The sequence below is a fragment of the Podarcis muralis genome, chromosome 9 (genome assembly GCF_964188315.1).
Source record: "Podarcis muralis chromosome 9, rPodMur119.hap1.1, whole genome shotgun sequence".
Classification (NCBI taxonomy): Eukaryota; Metazoa; Chordata; class Lepidosauria; order Squamata; family Lacertidae; genus Podarcis; species Podarcis muralis.
Genome location: NC_135663.1, coordinates 50,484,982 through 50,504,881, shown reverse-complemented (window position 1 = coordinate 50,504,881; position 19,900 = coordinate 50,484,982). Strand labels below are relative to the sequence as shown.

At 40.7% G+C, this 19,900-nt stretch overlaps 1 protein-coding gene across 3 annotated transcripts in view; it reads right to left on the bottom strand.

The window, feature by feature from the left end:
- The window catches only part of WWC2 (WW and C2 domain containing 2), a 113,521-nt gene that overhangs the window by 87,198 nt on the left and 6,423 nt on the right, over positions 1–19,900 (bottom strand). The window contains exon 1 of one of the 3 annotated variants that reach the window (XM_077934217.1): positions 7,420–7,638. The exons of the other annotated variants lie outside the window; for them this stretch is intronic. The gene's annotated coding sequence lies outside the window, so the exon portion shown is untranslated. Of the gene's footprint in view, positions 1–7,419; positions 7,639–19,900 lie in introns of those variants that run through there. 3 annotated transcript variants of the gene reach the window in all.

The window sequence follows — 19,900 nt, the reverse complement described above, 5'->3', positions numbered from 1 at the left end:
AGATACAGTGGAACCTCGGTTTTCGAGCGCCTCGGAGGCCGAATGATTCAGAAGCCAAACGCCAAAAACCTGGACGTGAATACTTCCATTTTCGAACGTGCCTCGGAGGTCAAATGGCTTCTGAGGCGTGCTTCTCCATTTTTCTGTATGGAATTTGCCGCCTGCCCATTGTGCCTCAGTTGTCGAATGTTTCAGAAGTTGAACGGTCTTCCAGAATGGATTACGTTCGACAACCAAGGTTCCACTCTACAATAGAATGGGTGCTACAGAACAGCTGGGTTCAAGTGCTCAAAAAAGGAAATAAATCATTAGGGAAATTTTTCCTCCTAAAGAACATCCAGCGAAACAAGAGTTTCAGGACATTTTAAGTGGAAATTATGGGGTTACAACTTTGCAGTACCCGTGTCAGGATGCAAGGTGCAGGGGCTGGCAGCTCTTGCTTTCCACTCTTTTTATATATCACTAACCTAGCAGATCACCCAATGAAACTGATTCGATTCAGGACTGACAACTCATCACATAATATATAATTATCTTACGGGATTCACTGCCACAAGGTGCAACGATAGCCACTAATTTAAATGACTTCCAAAAAGAAGACGACCTGTGCGTATTAATGGTAATCAGCTATGACAGAAGAAATCAAAACTCCTTGTACGTAGGACAAGTATATGGGGACAAGCAAGGATTAGGCATCACCTGAATGCACTGTCTCACAGATTCAGAGGTATCCTAACTGGTCAATATTTAGCAAAATGCAGAATTCAGGTGTGGCCAACCTGCGGCCCACCGGGTATTGCTGTAACTCCTCTGAGCTCCCAGCCAGCATGACAAAGGATCAGCGATGACGGGAGATTGAACAGAATTACAATGCCAGGCAGCAGAAAGAATTATTCATAAAGGGGATAAGAATTTCATATTTCGCAATACTGTGTTCTTGCCTAGGATACCACCTGTGCTAACTAGGTAATCCTCTTCAGGCACTGAGTCTGAACACAAAGGTCTTTGGCTGGGTGTGCTTAGAAGCCTCCACATATGGTGGGGGGTGCGCGTGCATGTGTGTGTATGTGTCTTGCTCATGAAGAGACCTGTAAGGGCATTCATCCAAATATGCTTCAAATCCCCTTTCAGACCCTGCTAAACACGGGAATGTGGGGGTAGAGTTGGCATACCTGGGAACATTGGGGACATGGGCGTTCCTAGGGATTGGTTAGGTTGCCCCCACCAAGGGCACAAGCAGGTGCAAAAATCATGCCTCTCCACTCTGGCTCAGAGTGGCTAGGAGCCGCCTGCCCACCTGCACACTCCTTGGGCTGCTCCTCAGTTACGCTGGGAACCATGGGAGACACACAGGGTCCTCTGGGCACCCCAGAGGAGGAATCCAGTTGCGGGCATGGGTTGTTGCAGCAACCCTGTGGGAGCCCCTCCCCAGACGGCCAATGGCACTATCAGAAGTGTGAGCGGAGCACCCAGCAGGGCTTGGAGGGGAGAAAGGTGGAAAAAGCAGGTGATAGTGGCAGGAGGAGGAAAAGGGAAGGAAAGAAAAGGGAAGGGGGGGGGGGAGGAAAGAAAAGGGAAGGTGGGAAAAGAAGCAGACAGATGGAGGACAGGGAAGGCACAGCAGAACAGACCTGACCCCAAGAGCAGAGGAGAAAATCAATGGCAGATTGCAAAAGGTGACAAAAGGCAAACTTTTTGAGTTTCTAGTCCCAGTTTCAGAGGCGGCTATATAGCTCCTTGCCAAGAGCACAGGAGAGCCTAGCTACTTTCAGGTTGTGGGTGGGATCACCTTTAAGACTAAGGGCAAGGCATTTTAATATGGAGTTTTGGATGAGATCATACCTCATCAGAAGCAGTGAGTGTGATTCTCACCTGTCAGGTATATATACAAGTGGGTGTAAAGGAGGGGATGCAAAGGTTAGAATTAAATGGCAATGGAATGCAGACTATTCAAGCAGAGCTTATATACATTCAGAATGACTCTTCACAGTAGCAGCGATAACAGGATTCCCTGGGCACAGTGCACAGTATATATTGATATATTTTTTTAATCACTTAGAAATTCTTCGATTAAACGGTTTATCAATTCTTCTGAATTAAAATAAATGTACACTTCCCCCGAGTTCCATAAAGAATATTAATGTCTTTGTACATCTCTTGTACACTATCTGTTCTCTAGGCAGTAAGCATATCACTAATAACTGGTAAGAAATAAATGTTTAATAATACTGCCATGTGCTTGTTCATGGATTTGTGCTCCTTTCTCAACTTTTGCATCAGTGCAAACTTGGTTGGAACCTTCACAAAATCAATTCATAAAGGGAGGCTTGATATGAGGGACAGGAAAAAATGAGACATGTCTTATTTTGCAGTTCTGCTTTTACCTCCTACTGAAATTCTTCCTTAACCACATAGCCAGCTAACATTGTCAAGTAACATGCAGTTGGGGACAGAGAACAAGAAGGCAAGCAAATTAATAGGTGTCTGGCTGGAATTGCAGGGGTCAGGTAAGAAGGCAAAGAGACGTGGGGCATGAGATCCCTATTCACAGTTTATAAACCATGGAGGACAGTTCTGATTAACATCAGAATAATGTTTAAGACCTAGTAAGAAAAATGTGACCCAATTGATCAAAACATTTTGCAGCAAATTGGCCCCAATGGACCAATTTACAAGGAGGACACTCAGTCAAGACAAAGTATTTCAACCTCATTAATGAAAATATTCTTTGCTACTATTCTTGCTTAATTTCAGAAATCATCCTTTGCTAGTAAAAAAAAGAAAAGGGGGGAAAAGGAACTCTATAATTTGATTTTAAGGTTAACTATGCATGTCAGGATGGGGGTATCATTAATGCCTTTCCCCAACCTTATAGAATTGGCTACTAAGTAAATATAATAATTCATTATGGAACAAGGTATTTCAAACAAAGCCTTTCACATGGGAAAAGAAGGTTATTCCTTAAAAACAACAATAGTTTACACATCATATTGCTTTACCCCACCCCTGCAGGGAAATAACTCCATGTATGGCTTCCGCTAGCACACAATAAAGCATTTACCACCACCCCCTTTGATTGGTGAACATAAACATAAGGAGGGGATACTTTCCCGACAAATATTAAAGAAAGAATTTGTGATTCACAAGATGGAGGTAAAGCAAATCTTACTGAAAATGAAAAGGCAAAAAAAAAAAAAAGAAAAAGAAAAAAAAAGAAAATAATTACTTTTAGCACAGTACAAATTCTGTTATAAGGATACCACTATCCTTTTTGCACTCTCATCCTGGATCAGAAACAAGTCTGCAATCACAACACAACTTTTTTAACATATTCATGCAGTTACAGCTCAGAAATAGTTCCCATCGATTTCAGTGGAACAGATTCAGATGTACACACAGGGTTGGAAGCTATGATAATTATGATAGATGCCGAAATTACACCAAGAATCTGAAACAGGCTGCAATCCAACGTATACTTACTTGCTCACCCTACAACTGTCCCATTTCAGCTGGGACTACCACATTTTTAAGATCCCCATCCAGATGAAAAGTCCACATTCCAAAAATTCCAGTTTGCAGGAAAGAATTGTGCTTATGGCTATGAATGCAGCACATATTTAAAACACTTTTAAAAGCAACCCCCCCACAGCATCCTTGGAACTGCAGTGGGTTAAGGGCACTGAGAACTATAGCCCTGTGATGTGTAAACTACAGCTCCCATTGTTCTTTTGGGGGGGTGCTTTAAATATATGGTGTGTGTACAACATACTCTTTTTCTGCAATACCCCAGCATAGGTGTCAAACACCTAGAAATGGTTTATGTCTCACTGTGTGTAAATAACCTGTATAAAGGTAAAGGGACCCCTGACCATTAGGTCCAGTCGTGACCAACTCTGGGGTTACGGCACTCATCTCGTTTTATTGGCCAAGGGAGCCAGCGTACAACTTCCGGGTCATGTGGCCAGCATGACTAAGCTGCTTCTGGAGAACCAGAGCAGCGCACAGAAACGCTGTTTACCTTCCCGCTGGAGCAGTACCTATTTATCTACTTGCACTTTGACGTGCTTTCAAACTGCTAGGTTGGCAGGAGCAGAGACCAAGCAACGGGAGCTCACTCCATCACGGGGATTCGAACCGCCGACCTTCTGATCAGCAAGTCCTAGGCTCTGTGGTTTAACCCACAGCGCCACCCGCGTCCCTTAAAATAACCTGTTTACTGTATACATAACATGTATACTGGATACCAAATAAATTATGGTGACATCATACAACTTGCATCTCTGAGAATTAAGGAAAACCTGGTAAAATGCATTGTTTTAAATGACCCAACAGTCTTCACAACTGGTCCCATTTGTTGGAAACTTCCCATAAACATTGTATAATTTTAAAAAGGGTTGATTCCTTTATCCTCTGAAGCTCATTCAAAATACTAAGCAATGCTACTGTATTTCAATAATATATATTTTAAAGAGGGAGGCCACTAATGATCTTTCGACCTTGACTCTTATGTAGGTGCCAAGCTGAGTTAAATATTGGCTACTGAAAGCAAGGATGCTTTCAGAAGAAAACAGGAGTCTCAAAGATTTCAACTTCTGTCTATAATCATATTCCCTTGAGAAAACACCTTCCTGAATTTTACAATAACTTTCTGCTACACATTTCAGCCAGTTGGCATAGCTGAAAGTTAATTAGATACAGACACACAAAAGTCAAACTAACATTTTAAGGCTACAAAACCGCAAAAGAAGATTAATGTTAAACTACAGCACTTGCTTCAAAGTGGGGAAAATATTTTGCTAAGCATCATTTCTTTCTTTCTTTCTTTCTTTCTTTTAGCTCTTGCCATGACAGTTTTACTGCCTGATTCTTTGATAAAGCACTCTGCTCTGCTTGAGCATATAAGGTCTAAATATTAGACAAATGGAATGCTAGGAATTTCTGATAGCCATACCCTGCGCAGGGATCATTCCAGCACTATAAACCAAATGATGTGACCTTTGAGCTTTCCAGAGGAAACTCTGAAGCAGCAGAATTATAAAGAGGCCATTATGTTGGGAGCTATTCCAAGATATTTAACATGCACTTTCACACTACTTGTGATGGTAAAAGGAAGTGGGAGGAGGGAATCTGTGAAAATAAAAGGAATATAAAGCAAGTGGACCCTAATCCCATGCAGAGTTATGCAGCTGTCAGTCCCACAGATTTAAATAAGACATTTACCCATGGTTAGGATCACTGTCTTACTGTGCAAAGTGCTTCTTCAAGTGCACTTCTCTTCTTAAGACTATTTTTTTATCACTCAGGAACCCATTGTTCCTAGATCATCCCAGGCCAGAGGGTGTGGCATTACCTTTTTCTCCAGCTCAGGACACCCCTCTAATTCATTCCTAACTGCCTCCATATTGTAGGAACCAGCAGTTACAGAATAAGGCAATGGCTCTTAAGACAGCTCCTCAGAGGGAAGGCGGAAAGGAGGTTCAAGCCAGCCAGCGTTCATAAGGCTTCGACATGCTGCTGAGGCAACAACTGTCTCTTGAGTAAGTCGTAGTCAGCAATGGTTGGTGTGAGCTCTCCAGGGTGCTGAGAATTTGTCTTTTGCCTTCCCTTGTCCTAGCTGAGTTCTGGAGGCATCTACCCTGACTGAACTACTGGACTTACGGTAACTGACCATGACCCTGCTCTGTTGGATGCAGTCTGCATGCTATTAGAGAGTGCATAAGCGTCAACTTCTCCAGTACCCTAAGGTGAGGGAAAACAGGACAATTCTCTAAAGAATAAAATTTGTTGCTATTTCCTATAATTATATAAGAGCCTCAACCATCACTTTCACTGATACAGTGCGATATTCATCTTCATAGTTATCAGTTACAAGCAGGATATCTGATCTTGACTGATCAAAGCAGTTTTTAAAAGTTTTAAACAACTTCACTTTCTAGATACCATGCATGTCTGCATGTAGCAGAGGTCCACAACTGTGACTAAATGGTTTCAATACAATCCTTATTAGGATGCAACCATTTTATTTTTTAAAAAAGAAACCCACCCAACTATTAACTCTGGACCGGATTATTCATCTGTATGTATTAAAGAGCTTAAAAATGCAAATACCCCCACATTTTAGTCAAATAGGTCATCTGTAATGACCTAAAACTACATCACACACACCCCATTCCCAAAATGGTTTGGAAGACATTGTGAGGCCCATACCTGTACAGACATAACTTGATCTTTCTGTGCCTATGTTGCTAAGTATATGTAAAATGCATAGCAAGAGAACCTTAAATGAGTCTGATATTACTACTTGCATACTTTTACCCTTGCCAACAGGTGACTCATGAGGGGGAGGGGCAGAATATCATCAGCTAAAGGCTCTTTATGGTCTGAAATTTATCATGTACCCAAATTTTCCCAGTAGCTTCCCCAAATGTCAAAAAGTATTAGCAACTGACAGCATTTACCATCTTTCTGATCTAAGATGGCCAGCCTACAGAGAAATTCTGCAAAATGTACCCTACACTGGACATCCTATACTCTAGGGAGATCAAGTACGATAATATGAAAGAACAAGGTGCTTCATTGCAGCGTTCCAGACACTTTATTCCCCCCACCACATATACACACATTTTCCTTTCCCCCCTTACTAACATTGCACCACATTGGGCTGTTGAGGGAGCAATCCCTCCCTTTGTTTTTGTTAGTTTGTTTACAGAGGTGTGAGTGACACGTGTGTTCACATTCCCAGCTGCTTTAAAATATTGGATTGTTCCACTGATTTCTATTGCCAGCTCTCACTTCTGCGACTGGGGGCATTTTAAAAATAGCTTCTCAGTGTGAACCAGAAAAATGCATATCTGGGTGATGAGATGGTTCTTTCTACCCTTTTATACCTGAGTCTTTTCCTTCATCCTCCTTTTCCAGCCACTTAGTTTGCCCCAGCCCAGTCAGTCAGCATTCCATGGCCACTGAGTTCTTACTGAGGTTTCTGTGGTTCCCCCTCAAACTTTAAGCTTACACAAAGTCTACTGATACCTCCCTTTTGTACACAGGTGGTTTGTGGGTCCAGCTACATTTGTATAAGCACACAAAGCCTTGAACTGGAAAGAAGACAGAATGATTAGTTGAAAAACAGAATGTTTAAACTACCTGAAGAAGAAAAATTAACGGAATATCCTTATTTTTATGCAGCACCATATGATTTTTGTTTCTGATAGTTAATTATAGAGCAGCCTGGGAATTGAGCTTCAATATTAATTCATTCCTCACTCATAATGAGGCTTAAAGATTAAGAAGCATGTAACATTTATGTAACAGGAAACATCTAAATGTTCTGTGGCCATTTCCTTCCTTCACACCCTCAAAAACCCGACAAAAACTTCAACAAATAAAACAAAGCTAGCATTGTAACAACTGGTGACTAACCAAAGTATGGCCCAGTTATTAGTATTTGCTTGGAGCAATAACTCTAAAGTGAATTAAATGTCACTTCCTCAGCTCAGCAGTTAAGTGGGTCACATGGATTCCATTTTTGCTCCTGTCAGGATAGAATCTGCATTGCAGGGCAGGGCGCAGATATGCTCTTTTGCAATAAAATCAAAGGCCACCTCCATGTCATTGTCAATGTTTATACTCTGGATACGCTCTCACCCCCGTTCTGAGGCCTGAGAAGAGCCACGTGTCCAGCCATGTGTCTTACTAAGCTGTTAGATTCACAACAGGATGATATTGATCCAACTTCTATTACTGATGGAGAAATGGAGAATGAGACTGGATTCTTTTCTCTTCAGCTGCTTGGACCTTCTGTGTCCATATTTCTGGAATTTTGTGTTCTATCATCAGAGCACTTCTTGGCTGAATCTAGACACATCAAAGAAGCGTTTCAGTTTAAAGCGTTGTAAATTTAAACAGGGAAAACAGGTAGAGAAAAACAGGACTCCACATCTCCATCTGGTAGCACAATGTTATATCACACATGGAACACACATAAATCCCTTTTTCCGTTACCAGTCTAGCTGAGTCCCCTGATCCTGACAAGATTTGTTTTCTGAAAGGTTTTTTGTTTAGGTTTGCCAGTCGATAAAAATCTTTCTGTCATTATCAAAAACTTCTCAGAAAAGGCTGGAAGTTTTGGTACAACAAAAAGTAAAGAAAATTAAATGTGAAAGGAGATGTCTTGAAAAGCTAGGTCTCAATTTGATCGCCATGATCAAACAGCAAAGAACCATAATTTAGATCAATGTGCATTTTAACAGCTTTTTAAAAGCTCTTTTAAAAGGGAAAGCGACAGTCAAATGAACGGATATTTTCATCCTTAAGAATTTTAAAGTATAGGAGTGAACAAGACATTATAAGCAGTGCAACTCAATTTGAATTGTGCAAAGTTCAGGTACATTATGTGAAGCTGGGGGATATTAGTCACAGCATGGGTAGATGTGAGTCTGATCCCTCTCTCCACCATCACATTTGCCTCTGAAACTACTTCTCATCTCTTTTTCTCCTAGCCTGAGTTACTTGCTAGGTGAGACACATGCCTCCAATTTGCCAAGGTAACAACAAAACATATTTTTGCTCTTTGATTTCAAAGAACACAATAGCAGTACACACTACTAAAGAACCAAGATGACATGCACTACTATAGGGGATTAATTGTAGTGATGCAGCTGCATCCAAAAACCTTTCTTCACCACCTTCTGATGCACACATAATTTAGACTGAAAGTTCTTCAGTCTTTGACCCATTGGTGCATCCAAGCCACTGATAACAAAGGATTCCCTGAATACTACAAGATTAGCAGTACTAGATACAGTGGTACCTCTGGTTACATACGCTTCAGGTTACAGACTCCGCTAACCCAGAAATAGTGCTTCAGGTTAACAACTTTGCTTCAGGATGAGAACAAAAATCATGCTCTGGCGGCGCGGCAGCAGCAGGAGGCCCCATTAGCTAAAGTGGTGCTTCAGGTTAAGAACAGTTTCAGGTTAAGAACGGACCTCTGGAACGAATTAAGTACTTAACCCGAGATACCACTGTATAATAAAATGGACTCAGAGGAACAAGAGACAAAGCACTAATCAGGAAGCAATGCAGCCTGTGCCTGTGAGTGAACTCTTAACATGCCAAAAGATACATTTGAGACTGCTTAACCCTTTAAATAAAGGAAGTCTACAAGTTAGTAGAACAATGCCAAATACTATACAATTTGTTGTGTGTGCTGGCGATGTTGAAATGAGTTTTATAGTTCTAAAGCAATGTGAAGCACTGGGAAGATTTAGACATTACATTAAACCATAGACTCAAGTGCATGAACTTTTTGCTTGTCCTCTCCTACTCCAGTTGGGCCAAAACCAAGGCGACTGAAAGCATCTGCTTCCATTTTAAACTAACCACAATTTGTCATCTGCTTCCAATATCCTCATCACAGCAATGCAAGGAGAGAGGAGAACACTTGTGACGTGTAACGCTAAATGATGTCCAAACCAGGTTATCATTGCTTTAAGAGCAACTCATACAACCTGTCTTAAGAGGTCTGTCCAGAAGAGAGAAGTCTGTGTTACAGGCCTACATTCCAATACATCATCTTCTTTTAATCAATTATCTGTGCTTCTAGGATGTTTGTTATGCCCTTTACCACAATGGACACCACACTACAGATCTTAATCACTTTCCTCCCTTTCTTGCCACCTTGCCTTCCCGCAGAAAGAAAAGTTCAAAGAAACTTTTTGGGTATACCTAAGGGATGCTCGGGGACGCGGGTGGCGCTGTGGGTAAAAGCCTCAGCGCCTAGGGCTTGCCGATCGAAAGGTCGGCAGTTTGAATCCTCGCGGCGGGGTGCACTCCCGTTGTTCGGTCCCAGCGCCTGCCAACCTAGCAGTTCGAAAGCACCCCCGGGTGCAAGTAGATAAATAGGGACCGCTTACTAGCGGGAAGGTAAACGGCGTTTCCGTGTGCGGCTCTGGCTCGCCAGATGCAGCTTGTCACGCTGGCCACGTGACCCGGAAGTGTCTCCGGACAGCGCTGGCCCCCAGCCTCTTGAGTGAGATGGGCGCACAACCCTAGAGTCTGTCAAGACTGGCCCGAACGGGCAGGGGTACCTTTACCTTTAAGGGATGCTCTGTTTTACCCTGCGAAGAGGCAGGGCTTTAACTTGACTAGGGGAGCACATTCAGCACAGGCACTCACCTTTTGTTTTATTGGTCCCAGAAGCAGTTATCAAGGATCAAGCAGCAGATTATCTCAGACAGGGGAGCAAAACAGAAGGGGAAATAACCCCTCCCCACAGACTGTAAAGCAGTCCTTTCCCAGAGCTGGCATTTTGACAGGCAAATTAATTGAGCCCAATAAAAGTTCAAAATGCTGGCATTTTTCTCATAAATGCTCTGCAGGAGGGTGATCTTGGTAAAGTCTGCCTGCCAGTGCAGATTAAGCATTGAAATGGCAGAAATGGCAGGGGGTAGGACCTTCCCTTGCTGCCAGCAACTAGCAATTCTTCTTCCAACTGCCACCAGAACAAGATTCTGAACAGCTTTAGATGTATTTGCTTCTCTCACATCAGACAAACCATTTTAGGAGACCCTCACGTCACCCTGATTGTCCAGTCAATGTCCATTAAATTCCATTCTATAATTTAGTTTTTCAATGCATTTTACACAGCTATGGGGCAATATCTACGGAGAGTCAAAACCTTTACACAAGAAAAGCCTGCAGAACTGAAACCACTTGAGTTCACCTATTTGCCAAGAAAAAGCACAGTGCTCAAGAAGTCTCATTCACTCCGAGCTCTCTTGAAAACAGTTGTGGAAAATGAGCTCTATTAGGTATAAAGCTGACATTTAAAATAGTGTCCTGAATATGGACATCAACTTCTCTGATCTCCAAGGCAAACACTGCATTACAATACGTTTTACATTTTCATTTCCCATCCCCACCCTATTTTTAAAATAAGGGTGGGGACTTAGCAGGCTTTGAAGTTCAAAGTAAAAGCTATACCAAAAACTTGTTTAATTATGGTTTATCAACCATCAAATCATATACCACTCTTTTCATGACCCCTAGAAAATAAGTGCAGGAGCTGAGGTGCTGCTTTGAACCTGAAACACAGAATGGTACCTAAAGTAACCACATTTACCTTTATTCCTATATCTTCATCTTTTAAGGGAGCTATCACACTGCACTGTCTTTTGCGTTTTACTCCCTGACTTTAAAATCTGTGCACATGTAAAACTGATATTTGCACTTGAAATGTTACCCTGAACCAATGTACCAATTTTTATTCCAATCTCTCCATGCTCAAACTATTTAGCATTTAAGCACAGTTATTTGAGACACCTTACTTCAGATGATGAATTGCTTCATCTTGTGTCACCAAAGCCATAAGGCAAGCTCTGGGTCAAATAAGAGGGCCTCTTAGCATAGTTTGCATGGCCAGAGATCACGCTGGACTTCATGCATCTAGAAGGTCGAAGCCTGTTTACTTTCAAATGCCTAAATTCCATATCTTACATTATACTCCCATTCAGTTTTGAAGGACAAATAAGGAAAAACAAAAAATACACACCAGAAGGCAGAGAAAACAAGGAGAAGAATGTAGTCCCTGGAGGCTGGGTAACTGCTGGTCTGAGTTTAGAAGGCCTTTGATTTAGCTGTAGTTAAGTGACCACGATCCAAAGAACTACTTTACGAATAATAGTTGACTTGGTTTATTTAAAAAGCAGTCAGACCCTCCAGTTTCAAAAGCAATCTTTTGCTGTGTGGCATTGGGCCTGTTGAAGACAAACCCAAACCCAACGATCACTACTGCTCCTTAGGTATTAATAAAGTCTGCCTTTGCACAGCAAATATTATCTTAATACAGTAACACCTCAGTTTACGAACTTAATCAGTTCCAGAAGTCCGTTCTTAAACCGAGGCGCACTTTCCCTAATGAGGCCTCCCGCCCCTGGTGCCCTTCCACCGTTCAGCTTCCGTTCTTAGACCGAGGTAAAGTTCGCAAACCAGGACACTACTTCTGGTTTTGCGGAGTTCATAAACCGAATCATTCGGAAACAGGGCTGTTCTTAAACCGAGGTACCACTGTATACTATATAAACAATTATATCTATATATGGAAGAGCACAAGGTAAAATTCTATTCCACATTGTAATTTTAAAATAGCAGTAGAATTGTATCTTGAAACGGTAGTGCAGTCCACTAATTTAGGTTTAACATTTACAATACAATCCCAGGTATGTTTACTCAGAAGTAAGCACCACTGAATTCAATTGTGTTTATCCTGAGATAAGTGTGTATGGGATTGCAGCCTAAACCTCCATCTTTCTTAATGGCAAAAGGGTACCGTATATTAAACCTCCACTTGACGATGACAGCTGAAAGGCATTCTATTTTCAAGAAGGGTTCCATACAAATGAAGCATGCAATATTCTGTCTGTGGAAGTCAATTTATGCTGAACTCGTAATTTATCATACAAACTCAGGAGATACAAATGAATGTCACAGAACTATTTCTTCATATCATAACTACTGAAGTCTTTTATACATGTTTTTAGAAGTATTGAGTTTCAAAAAACTTGAATCAATCTTTTTCCTATAGAAAGTGTTACAAGACTCATGAGAAAATATATTAAAAGCCTCTGTCAGAGAAAGAAAATCCCCTTTAGATCAGTGATCTTTTGAATAATCACATTAAAGAAACATTTCTATTCTTTAAGGGGTGGGGGAACCAAGACAGACTACTAAAGTTAGCAAATTTGCAATGCACAGATCTGCAGTCCAAAGATCAGAAGAAATGCACTAGTCAAGACAGGTAAAACTAGTTAGAACTCTACGGGCTAAAAAGGAAAGAAAACCTTTGCACTCAACTGGACTTGCAGCCCAGCATTTAACTAATTTAGCTGGCACTTTCCCATCAAAGGCTGAAATTAATGGTGCTTGTGCTGATTGGCCTGAGAGTACCTTCCTTGAACCTAGAAAACCTTTGAAACAGAGGCAATGGCATCCTCCTGGCTGTGCTCTTTGGAATGGGGATGGGGCAAGGAATCTCTAAGACCGCCACCTCAGGGCTCCGCAATCTCACAACCACCTCACCAGTACGCCTCTGCCTCTGTCCATGCTCATGAGCCACACGATGAATCAAAAAATATGGCACAACAAGGTAGAATGCAGTGGCCACAATGCTGACTGGCCAGACTTGTTAACACCAGTGCTAAAGCAACAATCCAATTCCAAGCCCAATTCAAGGTCCCAATGCAAGCCAGGCTTCCTCAACCTCAGCCCTCCAGATGCTTTGAGACTACAGTTCCCATCATCCCTGACCACTGGTCCTGCTAGCTAGGGATCATGGGAGTGGGAGTTGTAGGCCAAAAACATCTGGAGGGCGGAGGTTGAGGAAGCCTGCAACAATGCAGGGTCCAAATATCTGAAGGTGCACCTTCTTCCAATCAAGCTGCGTGTAAATTAAGATCTGCAGGGGGAGCTCTGCTGGTGATTCTGTTGCCAGGGGAAGTCCTAGTGGGAAGGCAGCAGTACACAGGACAGCCTTTTCTGTGGTGGCTCCCCAACTCTGGAATGACCTTCCTTCTGAGGTGGGTCTACCAGTGACATTATTTAATTTCTGTTAGCAGCTGAAGAGGAACCTCTTTATACAGGCCTTTGGTGTGGGATAAGGTTTCAATCCACTCAGGTATGTTCATTTATTGTTGCTTTAATAGCTTGCTACCATGATCTACTTTATTGAATTCTGGAATTTAATAATGTTTTGGTTTTATTAAACAATGTTTTATTTTTGCTGTGTACTTCTACCCTGAGAGCTTCTTGCAAAGGGCAGATTATAAATACAGTAAATAGATAAATGAAATAAAAACTATATTGGAAGAATGTTATAGAGATCTACAAATTATCCCAGTAGACACAGAACAAGCAACTTCCTATATTCCTAGGGGAGGCTTTGTATAAATTTACAATATTAAACTAGGTGTGCAGCTTTTAGTCTGGGCTAACGAGAGATTAATTCAATGTTAGATTTACAGTGAAACACTTTCATTTTTCTGCCTTCAAGAATGAAGTTGTTGATTTGAAAGAAGACCACAGATAACACAAGGGCTTGAATAATAAACAAATGTGAATGCTTTAAAAAATAGACTACAATGTAAGATCAAGGAGTAGTATTAAGCTGCAGGAAAATTAAGGATTATGCTATATGCTCTAGAATCCTGTGACATTTGCAAATAAGGGATGCTCTCCTAAAATAAGGAACAACCACTAACTTTATAATAATAATATTTTTTTATTTATACCCTGCCCTTCCCGGTTTAAAAACCAGGCTCAGGGCAGCTAACAGCAAATATAAAACATTGATTACAATGTGACTTAAAAACAGCATAAAACACAACATAAAATGCAGCAATATCAATAACATTCAAAAATTCAGGGGTCATTTTTTTTTGGGGGGGGGACCCCAGTCAGTAGACATCAAATGATCACCAGGGCAACTGGCCAAGTTGGTCCTACTAGGGCCAGCAAGGAGACCAGGGAAGAATTTAAATGTGGGGTCCCAGAAAGGGTTTCTTCATAGAAGAGGAAAGGGGGAAAGGGAATAGAGGATCAGGCTAATTCAAATTGAAGGCCAAGTGGAATAGCTCTGTTTTACAGGCCCTGCGGAAGGGGATCAAGTCCTGCAGGGCCCTAGTCTCGTGGGACAGAGCATTCCACCAGGTCAAAGCCATCACTGAAAAAGCCCTGGCCCTAGTGGAGGATAGTCTGGCTTCCTTAGGGCCCTTTGAATCTATACTGCCAGAAAAGCTTACATATTAAAAGGTAATCCAATTTTCACATTATCAACGTTAATTCATGTACTGTCTCTCACAATAACTGATTTACAATAAATCGAAGTCAGTATCTTAGTGGCCCACACACATTCTGCAATTATCTAATGGCTGCCATCAGATTCTGTATGACAAAACCCAGATTAAAATCCCTACCCAGCAAAGAAACTCACTAGGTGACCCTGGGTCGGTCACTAGCCTGGGTCACACACATAATTCTAAGCCATTGTTTATTAGTGTTATGTGTGAACGCCAAACAGTGGCTTAACTATGGTTTGTTTACCAACGACTCCTAATGTGAAGTCATGGTTTGTTGTTGGCTTACAAACCTTGATTTGTTTTAACTATGGCATTACATGTGAACACGGCTCCCTTCCTTAAGCATGGTTTGTTTGGTTACTCTCACCCCAGATACTCACCAGGTTATAAGAGCACAAGATAAGAAAAGCTTGGAAATAAATCAAACTTTGAAGAAAAAAACACATGATTTATTTGACTGCCTGTGGGACAACTTGCTATTAATTCATGGTTTGTTAGGTGATGATTTAGCCAGGCCACCATTTCTCAGCTTAATCTACCTCAAAGGGCTATTGTGAGGATAAAGCAGGAAGAGGAAAACAATGTTCACCACCCTGAGCTCCTTGAAGATATCAAACAATAAATATAATAGTACACATCCCAAGAAAAAACAGCCCCAATTACTGTGATAATAATAAATTTTTTAAAGGCTTCTATTTACTGTGTGAACCAAAAGTATTGCATCAATGGTAAGCACAGTATAGCACAGAACACTAACTGGAAAGGCTTCTCTTCTCTTTTTTGTGCCCCATAAAGTCTCTAACCATCATTTTAGGAATGTTTTACAAAACATGTCAGATGATTATTAATCTCCATAGCATTCCTTTGTTCATCTAACAACCATGACTGTATTAACTGTTTATTTTGTACACAGCAGCGATCTCTAAACATAAGGAAAAATAGGTTTTACATGGTGTTTTGGTCTACTCTACAAAGCAAACCAATAATTATCTCAGTAATGTAGCTGCCCAGTTTTTCTCAATATACTACCAGTAAAAGGTAATTGCACTAGAGAGATTGAAACTAGCCATTTAAGTACGTTATCAACCATGAACCAGTTACATGATTAGGAATATCAGAGGTTAATTCACAGTTCTTAAATGCGTAGGTTCACTTCCAAGTTTATTTATGTTGGCAGGAAATACAACAATGTTTTGAACAGGTATATTTGCTTATTGTATCGAATCTTCTCAAGTAACTGCATGCTATCTGTGAATTGTCAAATTTTCCCAATAGCACATATCAGAGGCAAAAATTCTGTTATCATCAGGTTGCCTGAAACTTAATTGAGACCACGAAAGAGCCCATATTTATCTCAGGTCTCTTTTACTCAAGTGAACTCTCTTCAGTCTCTCATTAACTGCTTGATCATTGAAATGAATTAAGGCATACACACAATTTGGGAATTCTTATCCCAGCACAAGTGATCATGTAATCAAATCTAAAGGTAGAATGAAGTATAATGACAAAAAGCACAACAGCACACACATCCTTAAAAAGGGGCAGCTTAGGACAAGCACATCAAATGTTCATGGACAGAAATCAAGTGTGAACAAAAGGGCTATAACGTTTCGAAAGAAAACTGGGGGGGGGGGTTCTCAAGTGAAGATATTTCTGAAAGGCATATCTTCATAACAAAACAAAATCAGAGTTATTTGTACACCATACTCTGGAGGTTCTAACATAAACACATAATCTGAGCCACTGAAAGCAGAATTTTATTATTTGCCTAAATTATGCAAATTTCTGTTTATTTTCTTATTTTGCTTAAGTTATCTTGCTCATTATTGAGAAGGCTAAATAACTGTAAGGATTACTGCAACCCCACTCCCTGAGCACTAGAAATTCCAACCCAGTCCCACCTTGCACCTTCTGAGATTTTAACTAGGTGCTGGCCAGCACACTTTTTAGCTCATTTTTACAGCATTAAGGGCTAGAAATATCAGAATCACACATTAGCTTTTTATCAAAGCGAGTTGAATTACACTGTATGGATACTGGAGGTTTTTAATCATGCAAGAGGGTAAAATCTCTTTAATGTGAGCTAATCAAACCCTAATGAATAATGCACACTCTACAACAGAATTATGGATTTTCCCTTTAATAAAGACGGATGACCGTAAATCACTGTACTAAATGGCATGTTTGCTTTCAACAAGGAAGTTTCATACCATACGTATCTCAAGTGAAAAATACAGCACACTCCCTCTTCAAGACTGTGTTCTATAGTTACAACTAGTTATAAAACTATTCCACTCTTTATTCAACGCCAATCAAAGACACATACCACTATGTATTGTTAGAAGTTATTCGCCCACACCATTTATTGCATGTTAATGGTCCCCTGTTTGGGGGAGGGGGAAATATTTTCATGGAACAGGGGTCAAGCTGACAACTCAGTGTGACGAAAAACACTCTACCCAGTTGTCTTCATGAGGTTTTGTATAGACTCAGAAACCGGAGAACTTTTAATGTATTAAAGCTTCTAGCTCTCAATAATCTACCCACAGGTTAAAAAAGAACACACCTAATGCAGCTCTGTAGTCCAATCTTATGTTGTTTATTCAAAATTAAAGTCCCATTTAGCTTTAAAGAATTTATTACCCAGCAAATGTATATGGACTGCAGGTACACACAAACACGAAAGTTCTCTCTTGCATTTTAATTTTAATCTCATAATTGTTGTAAGCAATTTTAAAGGACTGGCTCCTTTGACAATTACTTTGAGCCAAAATCTTCTGCCCAGGACTCCTTGGAGCGGATTGAGTCTAAAGGGAAACTTCCAATGGACCCATCCAAAGATGAAGGAGATGCAGATCTTTTAGGTATTGCACTTGAATGAATCCACTGTGGCTGTTTGTTCCCGTAAAGATTCCTTTAGGAGAAATCTTAAGAACTCAACTTGGGATATTTAAAAAAGGGAAATCTCCTGCATTGCTAGAGGGAAAAGAATATAATATTTTTCTCCTACTAAAAGCCGATATAAAAATGCATGTGGTAAAGTGGGTAACAACTAAGTCCCACAAAATAAAAGCGAGAGAGACATGGCCAGACAGAGTTTCAACCCTGGGAAGTGATAATAGTGTCATATGAGTGCAGTACCCAGTAGGTGTCAGTGACCATCACACAACAAAGTGTACATGCCTCTAGCTGAACTTAAGGGAATAGTACAAAGATCTTTGATAGTTTGGCATGCACCTCCAGAGGTGGTATGAAAACTCTGAGCAATCTTTTTGTCAGTAGTGGAAATTCAGCCGCAACAACAAATAAATGTGTATATTGAGCACAACAGGAAGAGGATAAGAGCATTTCCACTTCTCCCCAAACAGATCAATATAGCCTTAAAGACTGACAGTGATCAATACGACCGTATAGTAATGCACACATATACTGATTTGTTAAGGATGTGCAGAAAGGCAAGAGTACCACTATATCAAAAATTAACATTAAGCTATTCAAATTATTATTCAAATTATTAATTTATAAACACAACAAATCAAACAAATTAGCTGAGAGAAACAAGACCTTCGGTTCAGCAAGTCCATTCAGTATTCCATATGTCTGCTTGTAATGCAGTAACACTCTGATGAGCACTCAAGTATCAGAGTGAAATTTAATGCATATGTTCAGGGCACAATTCTACATTTTCAGTTCAATTACTAGCTTGATGCATCACATCCATTTTCAAAGAAACATGCAAAATATAATGCATTATATCTACCCTGAGAACACAAATATGACACCTCAAGTCAGGTGTCCCAAACATTCTGCTTTACTAGCACTATTCTAATACAGTAGTACCTCAGGTTACATATGCTTCAGATTACAGACTCCACTAACCCAGAAATAGTACCTCGGGTTAAGAACTTTGCTTCAGGATGAGAACAGAAATCGTGCTCCGGCAGCTCGGCGGCAGCAGGAGGCCCCATTAGCTAAAGTGGTGCTTCAGGTTAAGAACAGTTTCAGGTTAAGAACAGACCTCCAGAACGAATTAAGTACTTAACCCGAGGTACCACTCTATCGATACCTATGTAAAACAACTTAAAGGTATTCCATGGTACTGTAATCAACCAAACAATATCATCTTCGAACACTGGCTTTGCTTCCTAGCCTGCCATTATTTGTGGTCACTCCTAATCCCTTCTCCTGTGTCTTCTGGTGTGCAAGGGGGCTTGGCAGAGATACAGAGCAATATCTCATTTGTGTGGGGTAAGAAACGACAAGAGTCCTTCCTGCTGCTCAGAAAGACCCCTGCTATTTATTATATGCTCAAAAACTGCAGTGGAAATAAAGGCAAGGACCTCCAGGGCAAGGATCCATGGATGGGATCAGAAGCGTGGTGGCATTTGCTGATCATTGATTTGTGGGTGCTTCGAAGCAAATGCCAACAATTTACCAAAATTTCTCTCAACTCCTCAAATCACATAGTGACACCATCGAAGCCTTCTCCAAGTGAGTTTTTTCTGGCTGTCAAAGATAAAGATCTCACATTCAACAACAAATGCCTTTCATTTCATTCAGTCATGTCTGCAGCACATTCTAAATTGCTCTCTTCCACTGGTCAATTAATTGTCCTGCTTTCAAAGCTGCCACTGCCCTGCCTTCTTCAACTTTTTTCTCCAATGGAGTCTTTTTCTCAGGTCTTCTCCAACACTGCTCAACTCTGCTTCAACTTTTTTTTCTTCCTCTCTGTTCAGCATATTGTGTCATTGGTCTGGCAACTGTTTCAATGAAGGGGCTACCACCACTATTCCAAATATGCAAAGTGAAACAATTTGCATCAGAAGACAATTTCATTTACAAGAGTGGGGGGAAAACAACCTGTCCAACATTAAGCTCTTTGAAATTTAACTGATTTCAGTGGGAGATATTTAAGCATGTACTTAACTTTCCGATTGAAATAAATGGGCTTCAAAGTCCTTAACATTGGTTGAATCTTGTCCCATTATGACTATAAAAGGTACCACGCATTACTACACCCAAGAGGAAAGCTCATTGCAGAGCAGCTA